Raw genomic sequence first — 22961 nt, 5'->3', positions numbered from 1 at the left:
GAAGATTCTGGTTCTATTATCGTTGCTATGTTCAGAGCCCTGGTGATTTAGTGCAATGTCTATTTGTGAAGTTCCGTGGTTTGTGATAAATCTTTTTCTCCCCACTGGTCAATCATCACGTGGTGAAAACTCCCAATCTTCTTCCAGCACCATTTTGTTTCATTTGATCACCCCCCCCCTCGAAGTCAAAATGCTTAAAAAAAAACACTCACATAATGCAAAACTACAACAACCCAAAGAAGATAATACTAAAACTTGGGCTGTTTTATCACGCCATTTCCCCCACACACGTACACACAGACTGTCCCAGATCTCACTGAAACCAAGTACGAAGTGGAATCCTAAAGGAAAAAAGAGAAAGCTGGAAAGGTGCTGCTATTTTGTCATATTGGAATGCATTATGTGGTTGATCATTTTGCAAGGGTAGATGACAGAAGTGATCCTCAAGGGCGGGGGGGGGGAGCAAGGGTGGGGAATGTCTGACTGGAATCAGCCCAAGTTTTCCCACTTCCAGATGGCCCAGGCTGGTAGCTGTGTTGGTCTGAAGCAGCAGAACAAAGAGTCCAGTAGGGCCTTTAAGACCAACAGAATTTTATTCAAGGGCTGTGATTTTGTGTGCATGCCCACTTCATCAGATACGGTAAAAGAGAATATCCTCAGAGAGAGAGAGAGAGAGTCTGTGTTTGTGTGTGTGTCTGTGATTGTGATTGTGTGTAGGAAGAATTAATTGCCAGGAAAGGCTAGCTAGAGTCAAGATGCATAAATAATGGTGCGATCACATGAACTCAAAAGTTTATCCCTGGAATAGAACTGCGTAGGTCTTAAACCTGAAACTCGACTCAAACTGCCATTCACACCTTTTCAGCCTCACAGGGTTGTTGTGTGGATCAAATGGAGGAGAGGAGAACAACAGAAGCCATTTTAGCTTCTTAATTTGCCTGGATATTATTAGCTGCAAAAGCTGCACCCCTCAGTCAGTCTGGCCTCCAGAAGGAATAGAAGGCCCAGAGATTTATTTTATTTTTATTTGTTTATTCAATTGTTATGCCAACCCTCCGTGATGGCCTTGGGTTCAGCTACTGTGAAGGATGTTTGTGGATCGATGGCTCTTTTTTTTACAATGCCATGGAATTGTTCTTTGTGTGTAGACACCTCCTCTTGATAAATATTCTCTCTGACCTAGAAGCTCTCTAGATGTCCTTAGGCCATTCACACTCTCTCAACTTCACAGGATTGTTGTGAGGATTGAATGGAGGAGAGGAGAACAACAGAAGCCATTTAAGGTCCCCATTGGAGGAAAGGTGGAGCACAAAAGAATCACGTCAATTAATTCATGTTTTGATATTTTTAAAAATTAGCAAGGATCTCAAACCTGGACATGGGCCAGAGGGCTGCCTAGCCCATTTCTCCCAGATCTTTACTCCCGTTTTCAGAAATCAGGGGCCTTCATCAGTGGCTCACTCTCAATCTCTCTCCGAATATTGACAAATTAATAATCCATAGTGGGATGACCAACTCCTTCCTACAGCATGGTAACACAAACCAGGAGGAGGCCAGCCCTGGGCAAGAGGAAGGTGAAGCCTGCTGACAAATACTTCCCTTCTTAGTGAAAAACAGTTTATGTGCTCCACAAGTTATGTTTCTTAAAGAAAATTTTAATGTTGTTTTGCATCACGTGGTTCCTGTCTCTTAAGTACCTTAGGCTTACAAAAGGCTAGACCCTATCATTCCGGTCACTGGATGAACCATGGTTTGTTCGGGTGGACGGGTGGACGGGGGGGGGGGTGCTGGCTGTGCATGAAAGGCTAAACAGAAATGGGTGGGTCCTGAAACATGGACACAAGAGATTGTTTATGTTTCATTTAAACTTTCAAAACTTTTATTTAGAAAATTATTTAAAAACAACAGTTATCAACAACACCCCCCCTCCCCCAACCCCAGCAAAAATCAACTTTCTATTTAACAATAACAGTTAGGATAGAGATTGAGGTATGTTTAAAATGGTGAGGTATAAATATTCAATACACCAGTTTGGTGTAGTGGTTAGGAGTGCGGACTTCAAATCTGGCATGCCAGGTTCTATTCTGCACTCCCCCACATGCAACCAGCTGACCTTGGGCTCGCCCCGGCACTGATAAAACTGTTCTGACCGGGCAGTGATATCAGCGCTCTCTCAGCCTCACCCACCCCACAGGGAGTCTGTTCTGGGGTGAGGAATGGGAAGGCGACTATAAGCCGCTTTGAGCCTCCTTCGGGTAGGGAAAAGCGGCATATAAGAACCAACTCTTCTTCTTCTTTAATATTAGAATTCCACTATAGATGATTAATTTGTCATTATGTCATTTTTCAGAGAGAGATGGTAGTGAGCCACTGATGAAGGCCTTTGATTTCTGAGAAAGGGTAAAAATCCGGGACCTCATTTTGGCAAAGCACCACTTTTCATTTCTTTGGTTTAATTTTGATTTGGGCTGAGACAATATAGACAGGAAAAAGTTTTGAAAATTTTATAATAACCAGAACTTTATTGGACTGCCATACAGTTGATTCTTCTCTTTGGTGGTACCTGAAGAAATTCTGCTGTTACAACTCATATCCAGACGACCGAGGTCTGTTCTCCTTTAGAAAATGGCTGTTTTAGAGGGTTGACTCCGTGGTCCTATTCCCTGCGGAGGACCCTCCCCTCCCCTCCCCTTCCCTTCCCAACCCATGCCTTCTTCCCCAACCCCACCCCAATCCTCAACACATAAGAAAATAGACAGCACCACACAGTAAGAAAGACACAAGACCACTGGAATATGCTTAAATTTATGTCATTTTATTGGACTAGCTTTAGATTTGTTTTAGGCCCACCTTTTAAGTCATTGGCTAGTTGCCCTCAATTCGGGGCCCCTGACCAATGAGGACAGTGCAGAGAAGGCGAAAAACCTGAGCCCAGGCCAACGTGGGCCGGATCTCAGGAAAAAATTCCTTCTCGGCTCCAATTTGGGCAGCCAGCTCTCAGCCTGCACTATCATCTTAAACCCTGGGCAGAGGGGAGGCCGAAAGGGTGGCCTTTTTATAGGGGAGCTCTGATGGCCTGGTGGGCGGGGGTTATTGTGAGGTCGGGGAGGGGGCTTGGCTGCATTGTGACTCAAGAAAGGGGCTGGGCAGCCCTCTGACCTGATTTCCATAGTCAGGTTAGTTGAGATGGGTGTGTAATTTTTCTTTTTAATCTTTGAATAGGGAATGAATTGATTTAAGTCATTTGTACCTCACCTTTCACCTAATGGGGACTCAAAGCAGCTTCTGTTGTTCTCTTCCCCTCCATTTGATCCTCACAACGACCCTATGAGGTAGGTGGATTGTGACTGGCCCTTGATTGCCATAGAGATTTCCAGGTATATTTATCAAGGACAGGTATCTGTATACAACAAATCAGAAACCTCATCCTTTATAACAGCGGATCTCGTCAATCATGGAGCAAATTCAATGTCATATGACTCAAAATCTCCAGATGGGCAGGTTTGGAAACTCTTTATTCAGCTATTTACGGGTGGATTGGTTTACATCTGTGGTTTCTTGAGGGAGCAAGGCATAGAGTGGTCTGCTGTGGATTGTGAAATACCCAGAGATTTGAGGGGTGGAGCCAGATGGTGGTGGGATTTCAGGATGGAAATGGATTTCAGTGGGGTGTAAAGCCATGGAGTCCACCTCCCAAAGAGGCCTTTTGCCCCAGGCAAACTGATCTCCACTGCCTGGTACTCAGTGGTAATTCTGAGAGAACCCCAGCCACTGCCAGGAGGCTGGTAGCCTGCCGGAAGGGAGGGAGATCGGAAGCTGCCTCATCCTTCTCTGTAGCCACCAAGAGCCATCAGTGGGGTGGGCTCCCGGACCATGTCAGCACAGGCTGAGAAGAGGCTGCAATGCTGCCAACTGATTGACAGGTAGGGGAGGGGGAGCCAGAGTGGTCCCCAAGTCCAGGCTGGCTTGTCTGAGCCCTTTTACAATCTTTCCCCCATCTTTCTTGCAAATGCAGGCCCGACATCTCCTACACCCGATCACACATCCACTTTACCAGGATGACAAAGTCCGTTCCCCTGGAGAAAATGGATGCCCTGGAGGGTGGGCTCTCTCTCTGCCATTGTGTCCCAATGAGGTCCCTGCCCTCCCCTGATCTATCCCCAAATCTCCAGGAGTTCCCCACCTGTATCTGACAAGCCTCCCCATCAGTGGAGCAACCCTAATTCCCCTCCCCCAGTTCTCCAGACACTCATCAGAAATGGGTAAAGATGGGGTTGCTGGGTTTACACTGTCTCATGTGGGGGGTTTCAAGTGACAGCAACATTCATGGCTTGGCAAGATGTGACTGCTGCAAAAGCAAAGACATTCCTCGTGTTACTTAGTTTGTAATGCAGCAATATTTATCACAAAGCCCAGAGATGTTACATATGCAATCCAAGTTCTGCTAACATGGGCCTCGATGCAAATAAAGCATTGTTAAGCAACCAACTGGAGACTTATGGACCAATGAACTGGGCCCTTTGAGGACCAGTCAGGTTCTTATGGGGTTTAGCCAACCTGTGTATAATTTCATCCATTCCTGTGTTTCCTCTTCAGTGTTTGGTTGGTGCTTGGATTCAATCAAGAGCCGTGTTTTCGAAGACCTTGTAGTCTACTGAAGCTGCAGACTTAACGTTGGCAAAGAGGATGGGATCGCCATTCTTGTTCCACCATCCACAGGGAACTGCTGTCTTTGGCTGAGGTGCCAACCCAGAGAGAGAGAGACCTGGACCAGCCAGACTGAATCTGAATGGTGAAGTGCCCTCCCATGGGGAGAATGGGCCCAGCCAGTGCAGATCTGATTGGATGAGGTGCCATCCTAGAGAGAGACCGGGCCCAGCTAGAGCGAATCTGATTGGCTGAGGTGCCATCCCAGAGAGAGACCGGGCCCAGCTAGAGCAGATTTGATGGGCTGAGGTGCCATCCCAGAGAGAGACCTGGCCCAGCAATAGCTGAAACCACTGCGGTGCCTTAAGCCAAAAGGGCCGGGTGATTAGTCAAAACTATCTGCCTCCTACACATCCACTAACGAAATCTGCAATGCTGTCCACCCCAAAATTCGAGCCTTTTGAGACTACTGGCATGGATGATTGGGAGTTGGACATCACTCACCTCGAGGTTATCTTGAGGCAAACGCTATTACAGACCTTGCCAAGAAGAGGAGCACGCTACTCATTGTTTACAGCCACTCGATATTCACACTAGCCCAGGATCTGTCAGTGGTCAAGCCTGCCAACGTTATTAAGGGCCTGTAAAACGGCACACATTATAAAAGGCCTGTAAAACAGCACGGGGGGGGGGGGGGGGAGAGAATTGGGCTCCCCCCCTTTCATCTTCTCACCTGGGGAAATATTAGATTTTTAAAAACTGAGTAACATTCTAATTTATTGATTGTAGCACTACTCTTGAGTAGAATTACTTGTTTTGAACGCCTTTTTAATCTTTGAATAAGGAATGAATTTATTTAAGTCATTTGTACCTCACCTTTCACCTAATGGGGACCCAAAGCAGCTTCTGTTGTTCTCCTCCCCTCCATTTGAACCTCACAACGACCCTATGAGTTAGGTGCAACCGAGAGATTGTGACTGGCCCTTGGTTGCCATAGACATTTCCAGGTATAGAGAACAGCATATATTTATCAAGGGCAGAGTCTGCACTTTGTTTATTCCATTGTCAATCCTGTTGAATCCAGATCACTTTGAACTCCGGTCTTCCTCTCCCCCCCCTCCCCCAATTGAAACAGGAATGTGTTCTGTACGTGGTTAGGGTAGTTCAGAAGGGGGGGGAGAGTGAAGCCTCTTTCTTTTCTTGAAGGGGGAGGGGGAGAGGAGCCAAGCTGGGAGCCTCTTTCTTTTCTTGGAGGGGGGGGGGAGAGGATCGAAAAAGGACCGACAGAAGTTGAGAGAAATTAGGGGTCTTCTCCTTTAAGGCAAGCTTGTCACATGAGCAGGTGTGGCCTATCAGAGGTTGTCTACCACAGAGTTTGCTTTCCCAATCCAGATTTGAAAAATATTGAGGGTTAAAAGCACTCTAAGATATCGCACAATAAAGGTAGGGTCACTCTGGAACAATCCTTCTTGCTGCAGAAGGAAAATTTAAATCACCCAGAATCCAAATGGAAATCACATTCTGTGTAGATGGCAGGGACTGAATTGATCTAGGATTGGAATAAAAGCTCCGTGCAGTTTACACCTGGAAATGGACCCAACAAACAAACAAGCAAGCAAGCAAACAGTAGGATGCATTGACTTGGCCAGACCTGGATCTTGTCAGATCTTGGCTGCTATGCTGGGCCTTTGATTTCTGAGAAAGAGTAAAAATCCGGGACCTCATTTTGGCAAAGCACCACTTTTCATTTCTTTGGTTTAATTTTGATTTGGACTGAGACAATATAGACACAGGAAAAAGTTTTGAACATTTTATAATAACCAGAACTTTATTGGACTGCCATACAGTTGATTCTTCTCTTTGGTGGTACCTGAAGAAATTCTGCTGTTACAACTCATATCCAGACGACCGAGGTCTGTTCTCCTTTAGAAAATGGCTGTTTTAGAGGGTTGACTCCGTGGTCCTATTCCCTGCGGAGGATCCTCCCCTCCCCTTCCCAACCCATTGCCTTCTTCCCCAACCCCACCCCAATCCAATAAGATCAGAGGGCTGCCCAACCCCTTTCTTGAGTCACAATGCAGCCAAGCCCCCTCCCCGACCTCACAATAACCCCCGCCCACCAGGCCATCAGAGCTCCCCTATAAAAAGGCCACCCTTTCGGCCTCCCCTCTGCCCAGGGTTTAAGATGATAGTGCAGGCTGAGAGCTGGCTGCCCAAATTGGAGCCGAGAAGGAATTTTTTCCTGAGATCCGGCCCACGTTGGCCTGGGCTCAGGTTTTTCGCCTTCTCTGCACTGTCCTCATTTTTTTTTCTCGGAGCGAGCGGGGATAAACGCACCGGCGAGCCTCTTTCTGTTTAGAGGCTTCCCTGGCTTCAGTCCTTCACCTTTAGTCACTAAGCACAAACCACTTAAAAGCCCGTTTGCTGAAATAAAGTCCCTTTATTTTTTACACATAAATTCAGCCGAAAATCGAGCCCGTGAGAAGGGGGGGGGGATTTTTTTTTATCACTCGAGGCAGCCTGCAAACAATCATACAATCAAACGACAGCTCACATTAGGCAGCTGGATGGGTCTCTCCGTAGCAACGAATCTACCTAGATTCGTTGCTATGGGTCTGTTTTTTTTAAAAAACCTTTCTTAAAGGGAAAGCGGCTGTTTGGGAGCATGCTAACGGCTGCCCATTGGCTGCTTGACGGCCAGGGGCGGGACGAGCTTGGCAATAGCGCTTCCTTTCTAGCGATTTCTGCCGAGACCGGAAGCCTGTGGGAAACGCTAAAAAACGCAACTGATTCCACTACAAAGCCAGGTGTGCAAAACGAAGAATTCCACTATTTTAAATGGCGATTTTTCATTCAGTGACCAATTTGCAACAAAGATCCCCGTGCGAAATGGCCCTCAATGTTAGAATTCCACTATGGATTATTAATCTGCCAATATTCAGAGGGTTGGGAGTGAGCCACTGATGAAGGCCCCCTAATTTCTGAAAATGAGAGGAAAAAAAACTGTTTTCGGGTTGACATTGATTTGGTCTGAGACAATAAACACACAGGAAATGGTTTTGAAAATTTAGCCAGACGTTTACTAGACTGCCATACAGTTGATTCTTCTCTTTGGTGGTACCTGAAGAAATTCTGCTGTTACAACTCATATCCAGACGACCGAGGTCTGTTCTCCTTTAGAAAATGGCTGTTTTAGAGGGTTGACTCCGTGGTCCTATTCCCTGCGGAGGACCCTCCCCTCCCCTCCCCTTCCCTTCCCAACCCATGCCTTCTTCCCCAAACCCACCCCAATCCTCAACACATAAGAAAATAGACAGCACCACACAGTAAGAAAGACACAAGACCACTGGAATATGCTTAAATTTATGTCATTTTATTGGACTAGTTTTAGATTTGTTTTAGGCCCACCTTTTAAGTCATTGGCTAGTTGCCCTCAATTCGGGGCCCCTGACCAATGAGGACAGTGCAGAGAAGGCGAAAAACCTGAGTCCAGGCCAACGTGGGCCGGATCTCAGGAAAAAATTCCTTCTCGGCTCCAATTTGGGCAGCCAGCTCTCAGCCTGCACTATCATCTTAAACCCTGGGCAGAGGGGAGGCCGAAAGGGTGGCCTTTTTATAGGGGAGCTCTGATGGCCTGGTGGGCGGGGGTTATTGTGAGGTCGGGGAGGGGGCTTGGCTGCATTGTGACTCAAGAAAGGGGCTGGGCAGCCCTCTGACCTGATTTCCATAGTCAGGTTAGTTGAGATGGGTCTGTAATTTTTCTTTTTAATCTTTGAATAGGGAATGAATTGATTTAAGTCATTTGTACCTCACCTTTCACCTAATGGGGACTCACAACAACCCTTTGAGAATGAGAATGGCAGTTTGAGTCTAGTATCTCCTTTAAGGCCCACACAGTTCTATTCCAGGGATAAACTTTGTGTGCAAGCCCACTTCATCAGATATGGTAAAACAGAATATCCTCATAGGTAGGGTGTGTGTGTTTGTGTGTGTGTGTGTGGGGGGGTTAATATCCAGGAAGGCCTAGCTAGAGTCAAGATGTGATCGCACCATCATTTATGCATCTTGACATTAGCTAGCCCATCCTGGCAATTAACCCCCCCACACACACACACACACAAACACAAACAGACTCTCTCTCTCTCTCTCTCTCTCTCTCTCTCTCTCTCTCTCTCTCTCTCTCTCTCCCTCTCTCTCTGAGGATATTCTCTTTTACTGTATCTGATGAAGTGGGCATGCACACAAAATCACAGCCCTTGAATAAAATTCTGTTGGTCTTAAAGGCCCTACTGGACTCTTTGTTCTATTGCTTCAGACCAATACAGCTACGCGCGTGGATCATTATTCAATAGAGTTGATTTAACTACACCTGTTGGTCTGGTGTCTGTCTTTTGTGATGCGGAAGCAAATGTCTTCTTTCGTGGGGGAGGGGAGACTTCACTGCAATCCTAAATAGGAACACGGGGGTTCCAGTAGCTCCATTCCCTTTTGGGTTCGATCTCAATCCCAAAATCTTCCCGTAAAGTTTGTAAAGAAGCGAAAGAATGGAGAGAGTGGGAAATGTCCCATTTCCCCTCTGGGTCTATAGATGCTGAGAAATGCAGACCCTTGACTCCCCATTGTATTAAACGTGATAGTAAAGAGTTAACTGAAGGTGAGGCCAGAGGAAACACCACAAGGACAGGATGACAGACAACGCCAATGATCTCTTTTCAACAGACAGCCAGGAAGTGGCCAGAAGCCAGTGGTTTGGCAGGTGACTCACGAGCAAGGAATGAGCAACAAGCCACAGACACAAAGCTTGCCAGGGGAGAGTGAGTAATGTGACATTTATGATATTGCACAGCTCTGGCATCCGTCAAAGTCCGAGAGCTGCGGAGTGATGGATCTGCTGGCAGCAGCGGGGGTGGCAGGGGAGGGCGGCCCATGTGCACCAGCCTGCCTCTTGCACCTATGGCAGCGGCTGCCATTGGTTGGGCGGCTGCCCGGAGGGTTGGCTGAGTCAGGGCATGTTGACAGTGACAGATGCAGAGCAGGCAGTCAAGCTGTTCCTTCTCTCCCCCCAAAAGGAAGCCGGGCACACCACTGGCTGCAGTGGCTGCACGAGAGGCTCTGAACCGGGCCCAGCCAGGGCTCTGGGCAAGACCTGCAGTAACAGGCCTAAGTAGCAGGCCTTCCTGTGGTGTGCAGTGGTTGTAGGCAAGGGCTCAGAATGAACTTGGCTGGCCAATGAGTGAGTTCAACCCTTGGACTTAGCCATGTTTGATTGTTAGGAATGTGGTGCCTTGATCACCAGACTGAATTGTTTGTACAGCAAATTTCCTCAAGTGCACATAAGACAATTTGTAACTATGCAGGAGCTGCATGGTTTGCTGGCTGCACTAGCACATCTCTGGTGCCTTATTCTGCGCATGCACAACAGATTACTGTTCAGGGACCTGCACATGCCCACATTTCCCCCACTTTGGCACTTGCTCAGTTATCAATTGTATGTGTGCACCAACCCAATCAATCATTTTAAAGGTAAATTTACAAATGATTTTTGCCACTGCTAGTGCAGAAGTCACTAAACAAGCAACAAGGATTGGAGCAGAATGGTGCCAGGTTGTGGAGGTTACTCAGACCACCTGGGAGGGAGCATTGCTTTCCACACCCACATGGAGTCACCTCCTTGACTGAATTAAAGCAAGGTATCAACCACTAAATCCTTGTGCTACCAGGTAACTGAGTTCTCTCATAAACAGCTAAGACAGGTATTGAGATTTATTTATTTGTTCCAGATGTAGAATGAGATTAACAGTCACGATATTAATTAAAAGTTTTACTTTTAAAAATTTGGCATCTCTATATCTACGTAATTCAACAAGACATTAATGAATATATACACTGAATACCGGCATACACCACAGAAGTCAATCTGGTGTGAGAATCCATGTCTTTCTTATTTACTTTAAAGGAAAGCTTAAGCGTCAGAGCTTCTTTTGCAAAGTTTTGCCAGAAAAAAAAGAGGAAACAGATTTCATTGAATGTCAAATCTGAGCTCCAGGTTGGGAAATTCCTGGAGATTTGAAAGCAGAGGCCACAGAGGGGCCACGGAGTCCGCCCTCTGAAGCAGCCATCTTCTACAGAAGGACTGGTCTGTGTAGCCAGGATATCTCGGGATTCCAGGAGATCCCCAGGTTGCACTTGGAGGTTGGCAGCCATATTCAGAGTTTACAGGGCATGGCCTGTTTATATAAACGTTAGGCCAAACCGTGACTTCACTGGACACTCTGTGGGCTGTCTAAAGGTATGATACAACACTGCCCTGAGCATGCCCTGATAGGCACTATTTTCACAATGGGATTTTTTCTGGGCATTGAATCAGCTGTGTGGCATTGTTCTTTGGGCTGAGAGCTTGTTTGGCAGAAGACCAACCTTTCTAAACCTCATTCTAACTCTAAACAACACATCCTGTCACTTTGGCTGGCCTGGTTGCTCAAGGCTGAAGAAAGAAGACTAACAAGACTTTACAAGACGCCTGAAAAACTGTGCAAGCAAGGTGCGGTCAAGCTTTGCATGTCAAATATATCTATAAAGTCTAGGTATGAAGTGCAAAGCATGCCTGATGACTACCACAATCTCACACAAGGTGTCTTTAACAAGTGGCACAGAGGGGGTTAATAAGCCAAATAACCAACACAGTTGAAAATTAACATTCCCATGGTCCTTTGCAAAATTGCATACACCTGAAAACCCTACCAAGTTACTCCCATCAGCAGGTATAATTGACACGTTTAACAGGAACAGCAAAAGGTAGGATCTACTGTAAGCCTAATTCATTTTCCAAGGCGTTTGTGATCATTTAAAATCTGATTGCAAAGCAAACAAATATGCCTATGCAGCAGCGCCATCAGGCTGCAAGAGAGAACATGCATGCTTGAAAGCTGGTTGTGCTTGCATGTGCATGGGCTATGATGGGCGAGAAGCCAACCAGCAGTGACTGATGAATGGGAATCATCAATAAATTGGGGGTGAGATTGGGAGGGGCGATCAAGTAGTCAAATATGTCAAATCAAGTCTATAAAGAATCTTTTTTCTACATCTGCCAACATGTTTGAAAATGTTTTGTACTCTGGATTTTTATGTGCTTTCATGTTATTGATGCAGAACATCTACTGGCGTAGCCCCTGACATCCGTAGTCCCGCCCCCAGAGACTGCACCAGTACATGGGCAGTGGGGCCAGAGTACTGAGGCGCATTCGCTGCTCTGCCGCCACTCCCACCAGTCTTCCAAGGCTGCTCCCACCCTCCAGAGTGCGGGGCCAGCCTCAGGAGATAGGCGGGGGCGGGGCCAGCCCAGCACGGCCTGCCACCAGGTAAGGAGAGGGGGTTGGGGGGAGGAGGAAGGGGGCAGGGAACAAGGATTCTCGCCCCTAATGTGGATGTTCCACATAAGGGGCGAGAATCCTTGTCGGTAGATTTTTTAAATGTAGTTTAAAGATTTTATGTGGTTTTATACTTTTGAGTTATTGGCCAGTTGTAAATTATTGTTAATTGTAATGATTTTTAATTATTTTTGTTTGTTTGTTTGTTTGTTTGTTTTATTGTGTGAGCCATTTCATGCAAATCTCTAATGATGTGATATGTAAAATCTGTGAAGGTTTAACCCCAGGGATTGGAGCCATGAACAGATAAAACAGATTTTTCTACAAACCTATTAAAAAATCCAGTTTTACATAAAAATCTAAAATCTTTGTAAAAAGAATTGGGGACTTTAAAATCCCCAAATAACAGAATCAGCACCTGGATTTTTAAGAAATGAAAGCCCCCAATGGCTGTTGCTAAGCAATCACAACAATATTGCCAGGGTATACAGGAGAAGGTGAAGTAGCCCTTTGTAAGTCCTCACAGTTTTCCACTAGGCCTGGTTTGGCTGCCAGTAGCGGCAATCAGCAATGATTAATGGCAACAGAGAAGACAATGCAGGTAGGTAAAGATAAATTGGCTGGTAGAAAGGAAGGAATAGGAAAAGGCAATGGGGCTTTCAGGCAAGGTAAAATGGAAATAAAAGAGGAAGGGAAATAAGAGGTGGTTCCCTTCTTGTAATCATCTGTTCACACAGAAATAAAAGTAAGGACCATAGCCCACTAAGACCCATGCAACAATCCTGGCAAAATAGATTAAAAACTTCTTAAAATATGTAACATGCAGTCAGTCTGAGTGTAACCTTGGGCTTTGACCATCCAAGAGGAGCAGAAGAATAACAAATACAATAGAATCATTTCTGCCCTACCAATTTACATTTCCCCCACCAATTAAAAATGGTCTAACTAATTCACAAAAGTTTACTTAAACCAATTAGAGGTGGCATCCCTAACTGTGCGTGATCCAATGGGACCCAGTATGGGCTGCCATGGTCGGTCGAGAACTTGGTTAGTGCCTCTCTTCCCTGCACTGCCCTGGAATTGATTGATGGAACTTGTGTTCCCAGACCATTAGGTAGCAAATTATATTTTTAACAGTATTTATAGAAAAATTACACACAAAAACATTTGAGTGGCAGTCACTGTCTTAGAAAATGAACTCTCTCTGGTACAGCATGGAATGCCTCTTGTAGAATTATATGGGGGACCCTCATGTTATGGAGCCTGAAGCCTAGAAACTGGAACAGGGAAATCTTCATGCTCCATATTCAGCTCTCAAAGAGTAAAATTGTATTAGAAGCCACTAAGAATGCTCATTGAAGAAGCTCCACTGAGCATAATGAAAAATGGAGGTGGTTGGGCGGTTAATTGGAATGGCAAGAGAATCTGCTCGGAATCATAGAGTTGGAAGAGACCTCCTGGGTCATCCAGTCCAACCCCCTGCAGAATGCTGGAAATTCACAACTATCTGCCCACCCACAGTGGCCCCAATTCCATGTCCCAATTCCATGTTCACATCTGCAAACCTTCAACTCTTTTCACAGCTAAAACTACCCACCAGGCACCAAGGGTCTTCCAGACTGATCCTGTGATATAGGAAACCAGTTTGTGATCTATTTGAAGATGTCAAAGTAACTCTGCAGTAACGTTTCACTAAACGGCCAGTTATGCTGACTTTGCTGTTCTGTTGCATCAGATGACTCATTTTACTTCTTGCACTTGTTATTGAATAAAGCTGGGCTCCCCCAGCATGTACCCATGGGTACCATGGCACCCTCCCATGCCTCCCTTGCTGCCTGCTGAGCTTTTCACAAAATGAGCAGGACCATTGTAAGGCAGGGCTTATTGTGGGCTGCCCTCATACAAATGAAAGGGTTTTCCATTGGAGGATAAGAAGGACTGAGTTGGCGTGGTTCCAGCCTCCCCACTTCAGGATTGCCTTCTTCCCAGGGGATATGAGGAGGGAGGTCTTCCATTTTGTTGTTGGTATGTTCCATCTCCTACAGCAGTCCCTGTGGGATGGTGCTCCCCTCCCCATCTCAACTTTCCAAAGGTGCCAGTAGGCTCAAAAAGGTTGGGGATCCCTGGAAGAGAATCTTTTTTATTACGAACCCAGTCTTCTGTGAGTCTTACTGGATGAGTTGTATGATGACAAACAAATATCTGATAGGGCTGCCCTCTCAAGAAATGTGACCTAACATCAGGGGTGATGCCAACCTCCAGGTGTGGCCTAGGGATCTCCCAGTATTACAGTTCATCTCCAGACTACAGAGTCAGTTCACCTGAAATTGGAAGGTTGGAGTCCATGGAATTGTATCCTATTGAGGTCTCTGTTATCCACAACTCTCCAGAAACTTCCCAATATGTCTGAGCAACCCTACACCCTAGCCCACATCATTAGCCAAAGGGAATTTGGAAACCCTATCTCCAGGGATGCCCTGGCCAAAAGACTAGGAGGGGGGCCAAGAAGTCCTGGTCCCTTCTGGGGTTCCCTGCTGCCACCCTTAGCACTCCCCTGGGACCAGTCAAGGGTGGGCAGGTGATAGACATCACTGGAGGCCAAAGCAAGCACAAGTAGCCACCACTGAGTTGGCTGCTTAAGCCCCAACACAGCAAGTGTGAGTGGCTGGTGCCATAAGGAGATGGCCCAAGTCCTAGACAGGACCAGTGCAAGTGTTGGGGGCAAGCCATTGGTGGATTGGGTCCTGGAGCAGCTGATCCTGTTTCCCATTGGTTAAGACTGCCTCTACACAACTCTACAGGCAAATGTGTATGACCCTCCTTGAATTTTTCATTTTAGTCCGCACTGTAATGTTTCATTCTTTATGAAAAACAACAGTGTATGCATGCCACCCAGACTCCGTAACCCCATGTTGGTCTATGAGGAACATACCAGCATGGTATACTGCTTAGACTGCTATGCCCATGAAATTCACAAAATGACCTTAGGTCAGTACTGAAATGTCGCCCTACCTTGCTCCACAGGGGTTTGTGAGAACAAAATACAGAGGAGGAATCCCGGGAGGCTGCTCAGGGTACCTTTGGGGGAAGGGGCAGGAACTGAAACATGATAAAAAGTTGCCATGCTGCACACAAGAAAAGGCAGTAAATGATGCAGGACATGGTGCAACTCCTGCAACTCGTGGAGACTCCACCCTCCCCCACTGCCTACTTTGCCAAGGGAAGTATTGGCCTAAGAAAGGGAAGAAGGGACAGGAGTGAAACATAGAAGACACACCATTTCATGCTGCACTGTTTACATGAGAAGTAAAAACCTAGTTTTCTGGGTTACAGCTTGGCAACGCCAAATGCAACTGCATTGTTCAAAGCCAAGTTCTCAGCAGGATCTGAGCACAAAGTGCCCGACCCACCACACATACTGGCAGGCATTAATAAATGAACGTGTTTAATCCAGTGGCTCATTACATCTCACCCATTACACACTGAAAACACTGCACTCGATCCCTGGGGCTGGCAGGAGCTCTTGACTCATTCCACTCCTGCATTAATCTTTACAGATAAGCAATTATGCACTTGCATTTAATCAATACAAATGGGCTTTTAAGCAAGGCGGTGCCATTTGGATAGCTTGAAGGGGACTGTCATTTGCCAGGTCCCTTCCTCCTTTCCCCTTGTTCACACACAGCTCAAAAAAACCTGATAAAATTGCTCTCTGCATGATTATTTAAAATGTTAATCAGAAGGGAAGTGGCTGGTTTGCCTTTCTGGGTTGAGTCTATTACTATGAATTGCACATGACCTCATAGAGAGGCCAACCGCCAAGTGGGGCCCGCAGTTCTCTCGGCAGGCATTACAACTGATCTTAAGATTAGCCAGTTCTGGGTTGGGAAATACCTGGAGACTTTGGGGGTGCAGCCAGGGAAGGCAGGATTACGGGTGGGAAGGAATCTCAGCAGATGTAACTGCATGGAGTCCACCCTCCAAAGCAGCCATTTTCTCCAGGGGAACTGATCTTGTTTGTCTGGAGATCAGATATGATAGAGGGAGAGCCACAGGTGCCACCTGGAGGTTGGTAACCCTAACCGGTCTCCAGATTACAAAAATCAGTTCCCTGGAGGGCATAACATCACCAGAAGGTGAGTTCTATGGCAGCCCTAGTTTTACTAATAAGGGATTGTTCCTCCACTCAGATTATAATTCTAGGAACAAAGCCCATTTTTAAAAATGGGCATGTGGAGGGTTGGGGAGAAGGCAGCGGGGGCCAGCGCAGCGCAGGAAACCCGACGGGCCAGCAGGCTCCAGGCCGGGTCCAGAGCTTCTAGCGCGGCAAAGGGACAGCCCCATCGCAGCTGTGCCGTGGCCGGGCTGTCCCTTTCGGATGCAAGAAGGCAGACAGGCCCGGCAGGCTCCAGGCCAGGTCTGGAGCTTCCAGCGTGGCAAATGGACAACCCCGCCGCGGCTGTGCTGCAGCCGGACTGTTCCTTTGCCGCGCAGGAAGCCCGACAGGCTCGGCTGGCTCCCGGCCGGGTCCAGAGCATCCATTGCGGCAAAGGGACAGCCTGGGAGGGTCACCCTGACTGCCGCATACCTTGCTTGCCTGCAGGGTAATGGCAGCGGTCAGGGCGGGCAATGTGGTGGGGGTGGATTGGCAGGCGCAAAGCACATGCCGACTTGTCTGTCAGGGCCAAGGGGCTGATTGGCCCCTTGGCGGCGGACTGACAACCGGAGGGCCCAATTGCCAGGTGCTTTGTGCCTGGCGATTGGGCCCTCCGGTTGTTAATCCAGGGGGAAGGGGCCAATGGTCACCCTTCCCCATCCCGGACAGGACCCACCTCAAGGGCCCTTACGGCTTTATTTCTACCGCTCCCACTGAGCGGTTTAAAGATTTGTGTTTTATTATTGTTCTGGCCTAAGACTATTTAAATCATTACCATTGTTTCTCTTTATAATTTAGAAACAGCAACCTGGAAGGCGCTGTCCGGGTCCACATCCTGCGGTCTGGGTCAACAGTCCCTGTCCGTCCACCACTTCCGCGGGCCAATCCGGACATGCCTAGCAAAGCTTGGTGTGTCCGGATTAGGCCGGCCCCTAGAGCGCCCACCTCCACGAGCCGCTCACGAGCTGCAATCATTCCCTCGCCGCCAGACAGCTCCTGGCCACAGAGGGCGCCACTTCCATGGCTGCACGGCTGCCCCAGCCACAGAGCCAGCGGCCATGCACCCACTCCCTCCTGCTCCCAGCCTCCCCGCGCTGCTTGACCACAGCAGCCCTGCACTGCCACCTGCCGCCACCACATCCCACCTTGCCAGCTGAGCCCTTCCAGCACCGTCTACGTCTCCCATCCACTCGTCAGACCCACGCACGACAACGCTCCACTCTGCGCACCACTGCTGCAAATGCTCCTCTCACCCGCCACCGCCGGCAGCCCTTCTGCAGTTTGGCTGTGGGGTAATATACCTCATGGACCACTTTATGATATGCTGAACTCTCTCTATCTTGTCATTGTAACCTGTCATGAGTCTGGTCACAGAGAAACGCAGGTCAGAAACTCTCTGAATAAATAAATGTATTTATGAATACATTTGGATGTATTGGATGTATTTTTGTATAAGTATCCTCTAGGAACTCCTAACACCAGTCCTTAAGCACGTGTCTTGACTGCTTGCGAGTAGAGAGCCAGTGTGGAATAGGGGTTAAGAGAGTGATTCTGGAATCTGGAGAGTGATTCCCCACTCCTCCTCCACATGCAGCCAGGTGGGTGACCTTGGGCCAGTCACAATTCATTCAGAGCTCTCTCAGCCCCACCTCCTTCACAGGATGTCTGTTGTGGAAGGGAAGGGGATTGTAACCCGCTTTGAGACTCCTTCGGGGAGTAAAAAGTAACATATAAACAAATCAACTCTTCTAAATCCAGCCCTGATAGTCACGTTGTAGACTACTATTTGCAGCACCTCTTTTGATGCCCGCTGTTTTCCTTCCCTTTTTTACCCATTTGCTTTGGTTAGTCTGCTTCCTCTCCCTAAGGAAGACCGTTCTGCGCCTGTCTGTGCCACTCCTTTCCTTTCTCCTAGTGACTCCACCTTTCCCAAATATACTCTCTGGGTGTGGTTGAACTATTTCCTACTGTGTTGTTCTATAAAACCCCCAGCAACCCTATTATCTTCTCCGAGAACTGCCTTCTGCTGGATCGGTGGCCTTTCCTTTGTGAGTATAAATTCAGTGCCCTACAGGTACATAACTGACAATATTAGGGGGGTGTGCAGTGAAATCCAAAGCACAGTTGCTCGGAAGAGTGCATTTCTATTTAGGATTTCACTGCGTAACTCACACATTCTTTTTTGCTTGTTTCTTTAAGAAAGCCGTAGACATTTTACAATACTTCTAGAGAATTCAAAATAACTCGTGTTCTTGGGAGGGAAACGAGCATTCTTTGGGGGGGGGGGGACCACACACCTATGGCAAAATGATCTCAGCTTCTGCTTAGACAGCTTAATTCTGTTATGTGCCTGTAACCAATATGGAACATTTTCTCTGTGGCCAAGCCCATTTGGATGATTATATGAGAGCAGTAGTTGGTACTTCTCATTAAGTAGTTTCAGGACTTTGGTACTCTGTTCCTGTGTGCTTTTCATCACAGTTTCTATCTTTAAGCACAGCTTAGGGCATAAGAAGACTGAAATTCATGACAACTTGTATTAAACTATGAGAGAAACCAGGGCATGTCATCTATTAACTTCAACTGCGTCTGCACTGTAACAGATTCATTTATTCCCTATTTTCAGGTTTGTGTGACTGTCTCTGTTGTAACACACCACTATGGATTCTGGTAAGAAATTGGAGGAGTTTCATTTTGATGTTGTCAGACTTAATTTTGTAGGCTTATTATGCCTTCCTTTGCTTGCTATGTGTATGCTTACAGCTAGGTCCATTCTGCCGATTATTCAATGGGCCAATTGCAAATTCTTCAGATTGTGGCTGTTGAAACAGTCTGACTGATTTGTTGAATAATGTTGTGCTTAAAGTCCAAGGGAGTGTAGGGGCATGGAACTTGGGGTCTCTGCAGAGCAGGCATGCTTGGGTAACTGCCACGAGATTTTGCTGTCTGCTACTGATGCAGACATTAACACAGCAGACCTTCTGCAGTGAAGCTGACCCAAAGAACTGCTGCCCCAAACAAAGTTAGCAAATTGGTCCATCTATGGCTATAAATGACTTCAAAATAAGCACCAGGACCTTGACTTGAGCCCAGAAGCATGCAATGCAGCTGTTTTAATAATATTCCCACAACAGATCCCAGTGTACCAGTGAGTTATCAGGTTCTGTTCTAGTTGAAGCTTCTGAGATGTTTTCCACGGGTAGCCCCTGGAGATGATGTTTCCGTAAATTAGTCCAGGAGTGGCAGAGGCATGGATCAGCATGGCTATATCAGCTGAGTCTACAAGGGAAGAAAACATATGGATAAGAAAACATTCCTAAGTACCACCTCCCTCCTTCTTTTCTGTCTTCAGAGATGGGTTACTTTTCGTCTGATTAGCCAATGTCAGGCAAACCTCATCCAGAACATCATCTCCTCAAATGAGTTGTCTCATCTGGATCCAGTTTCAGCTTGCCTTGATCCTAAGAGGAAATATTCTATAGCAAATCATTAGTAATAGCCCCAAACACAGTTCTGCAACAGAACCTATTGGTATCTTCCTCACTCTACTTCCCTTAACTCAAGTTATAATTAAACAGCTGCATGGAAATATCTGAGCTTGAGTCAAAGGTAGTGAGGTTTATGTTCAGGAACAGGACTCAGCAGGACCACTCTGGAAAAGACCAGGAGGCTCTTGTATGGGATATGTTGCTAGTCATGGGTTGGAGCAGGAAGGACTGGCTGGGAGATGGAGACATTCTCTTTTTCCCAGCTGTATTCGGCATGATCGCACCAATTCTGGGGTTTCTCGAAGCCTGAAGAATGTTTCAGGGGTTTCTCAATGGTAAAAGGGTTGCAACCGGCTGGACTAGACAGAAAGGCTACAATCTAAATCTCAGCCAGAGAGAAGTCACCCTGAAGAATCGTTTGAGAGGATGACCCGAGGCAAACAGGCCTGGGCTTCTTGTTCAAAAGAGGAGATTTCAGCAGGCTTAAGAAAGCTGCTTCTCCAGCCGCTCTTCTATGTGGCTGCTGAAGGTACAGGTGTCTGTATCTGACCTTTGCACAGTTTCCAGCCAGTTCTGGCCACTCCACAGATTATGAGCTGCCTTCTCAGTTTGCAGAAACATGCCTGAATCAGAACCTAACTGGTTCCTCAGTCACCAGTTAGCGCAATCAAAAGGTGGGGGGTGGGGGGCTGAGTGAGAGAGGGATTGTGTCAATGCACAGTCTCTATAAAGGATTTCTACTAAGGGGCTAGTGATCTCTCTGAGCATCTTCCTTCAAGCACATTCAACTGAGCAATTTCCTAAAGAGTTTGGTGGATGTGAACACGCTTGCAACATTCATGTTGGTATAAAAATTCTACTTCATAAATGTTCTCAAGAAAAGAAGCTGACCAGGTACTTTTGGTTTGGGCCTGTACCCCTAACAATACCTCTAAATATCTAAATCTGAGGATCTGTGCACAAAAGGAAGAAGTTTGGAAGTGTAATGGAAACTGGATTAATACCTACTCCTAAAAGCTATGATTAAAAACACAGGAATTGGAATCAGTCAACATTGGCAGCTCGTGGGGAGCAGCCCTAAGCAATCCTTGCTTAGAAGGAAGTCCCATTTTATTCAATACTAGAAAAAAAAGCCCACTGTAGGCTAAATACAGCGGGCTCTAGCAGGGCCAGGGCGTTGGGCTTAGCGGGGCTGTGGAGGGCCGTCAGCAGAGGCAAGGTCGGAAGTGGGCGGTGTGTTGAGGTGGTGGCGGGCCTGTGAGTAGGGGCATGGGGGGGCCTACCTCGGCGTTCCAGTGAGACTCCGTCCGGGGCTGTTTTGGGTGGGTAAGGGGCGGGAGGCTCCGGCTGTGGCGGAGGGCGCGGCGGCGCGGCTGCTAGAGAGTTTGCATCCGGGGGCAGAGTCTGTGCTGGTGGGAGAGGCGGCGGAGGTGGTAGAGGGGGCGGCGGCGCTGCCAGCGGGCCCGGCGGCACCAGAGTCCTCGCCGCCTGCAGAGGTAGGTCAGGAGTGAGTGGCTGGTGAGCGGGCGATTGGGGCGGGACCAGGAGCCGAACTGGAGGGTCGTGAGGGTGCAGCGAGGCGGCGAGGCAGCGGTGTGGCATGCCGTGGGAGCGGCCATGTCCGTTGTTGGCGGGCGGGTGCGGTCCGTTGGTGGGCGGGGCCTCCTAAGGGAAGGGCGATGCTTCGGCGGCGGGAAAGGAGCAGGGCCGCCGCGTCTTCGACGCGGCATCCCTTCTCCTTTCCCGCCTCCGAAGCATCTGGGCAAGGAGTGCAGGGCGAGCCAAGTGGCCAATAGGGAGGCATGCTATGCACGCCTCCCAATTGGCCACTTGGCCACTGAGTGGCACTCGGAGGGGCCCAATCATGAGCCGCTTTGCAGCTCCTGATTGGTCCCCTCTGAGTTTTTATCACAGACTGGTCCCTCCCTAACTCCTCCCCACTTGGCCTTAGTCAATTATTTAGTCCGCGGCGCCCTGCGCCGCGGGACGGTTTACAGACTAGGGGCCAAGCCAGTTGCATTCAGGAAAACAACAGGGGCTAGATTAGAGGGGTGGAGTGGAAGAACTCTGTGGACAGCCTTCCCCTCTCCCCAGGACCTGGAAAGGCTGCAGGCAGCTGTTAGGGAACTCACCAGGAGGGGCAGCTCACACATGGCAGGGATTTGCAACCTCCAAGCCTCAGAGGAAAGTGGAAAGAGGGTGTGGTCAGGGGTGGGGGACAGAAGGCGATTGGCCGACCACTGGACTGACAGGCAAGCCGGTTGAAAAAAGAGGCACTCAGGGGCAGGACAGCTGCTCTGAGTGGGTGTTAAGTGCTGAGTGGCACTTAAGACATGTGACACACTCCTCCACCAAGGCCTTATCAGAAATATATTATGTGGAACAGATGGCTTACTCCCAGGATGGGCTCTTAGAATGTCGACTTTAATGTATGCGAAACCTGAGAGATACATTTCAAAATGAGCAAAAACAACCCTCTCCAAATATGAAGATATTAAAAAAAATGTTTTTCTCTTTTGTTCACAGCTAAAAAACCACAGGTAAGAAAACACAACACCATCTGCTGGCCCCCTGACATCCCTCCCACATCCTGAACCCAACTGACTTCCCTGTGGGTTCTTGTTTAGAAAGTTATTATTGCATCATTAACTGTTAGAATATTGTTACTCGATTTTGGTTCCCACTGTTACGGTTGTTGTCATTATGATTGCAATGTATATCCCTGTGTTTTATGTAAACCACCCTGAGCCTTATAGGAGGGTGGTATAGAAACAGAATAGATAGGGAGGGAGGGACAGAGGGAGGGAATGGAACTTGGTTCCAGGTTTTGAGTGTTAGAGTCAGCAGGCCGGGAACTGGAGGCTCACTGGCATACTTATTTAGCATGGAGAAGGCTTCGGATTCGACTGCTATTATCTCAAGGAACTGCAGTAAGAAGTGCGAGGTGAAGGCTTTCTCTTCCTGAAATCTCAGAAAGCCACTACCAGTCAGGTAAAGTAGTGCTGCACAAGATGAGGCTGCAGGTCTAGCTGCGTCATCTGTGTCTCTGATTCATCCCACAGCCTTTGTGGAAGGCACTCTGCTCCTTGAGCTGGCTCTGTTCTGTTCCCGAGATGTAGAATGAGATAGAATAGCCCAATGTGGGAAGCCAAGCAGGGTCAGCATTTGGGTGGGAGGCCTTCAAGGAAGACTACAGAAGAAGGCAATGGCGAACCACCTCTCTGTTTCAGCCCTTGCTTGAAACCCTACGGGGACACCGGAAGCCAGCTGTTACTTGACAGCACTTGACACACATGTTCTGTT

General features: G+C 47.7%; 1 protein-coding gene and 1 long non-coding RNA gene across 3 annotated transcripts in view; both read left to right on the top strand.

The window, feature by feature from the left end:
- The first annotated feature begins 3149 nt into the window (after window positions 1-3149).
- Window positions 3150-5326, top strand: LOC143828800 (uncharacterized). The gene is made up of 3 exons (XR_013227881.1): window positions 3150-3332; window positions 4597-4903; window positions 4957-5326. It is a non-coding gene; the product is annotated as an uncharacterized LOC143828800 (long non-coding RNA).
- A 6034-nt stretch (window positions 5327-11360) lies between these two features.
- The window catches only part of DISP2 (dispatched RND transporter family member 2), a 43093-nt gene continuing 31492 nt past the window's right edge, over window positions 11361-22961 (top strand). The window contains exons 1-4 of one of the 2 annotated variants that reach the window (XM_077322905.1): window positions 11361-11442; window positions 11797-12005; window positions 18797-18840; window positions 22185-22198. The gene's annotated coding sequence lies outside the window, so the exon portion shown is untranslated. Of the gene's footprint in view, window positions 11443-11796; window positions 12006-18121; window positions 18219-18796; window positions 18841-22184; window positions 22199-22961 lie in introns of those variants that run through there. The other variant, XM_077322904.1, reaches the window with a different exon arrangement.

The sequence above is a fragment of the Paroedura picta genome, chromosome 2, assembly GCF_049243985.1.
Source record: "Paroedura picta isolate Pp20150507F chromosome 2, Ppicta_v3.0, whole genome shotgun sequence".
In the NCBI taxonomy this organism is placed as follows: domain Eukaryota; kingdom Metazoa; phylum Chordata; class Lepidosauria; order Squamata; family Gekkonidae; genus Paroedura; species Paroedura picta.
Note: the sequence above shows the minus strand (reverse complement) of the source record. Positions and strands in the feature narration are given on the sequence as shown.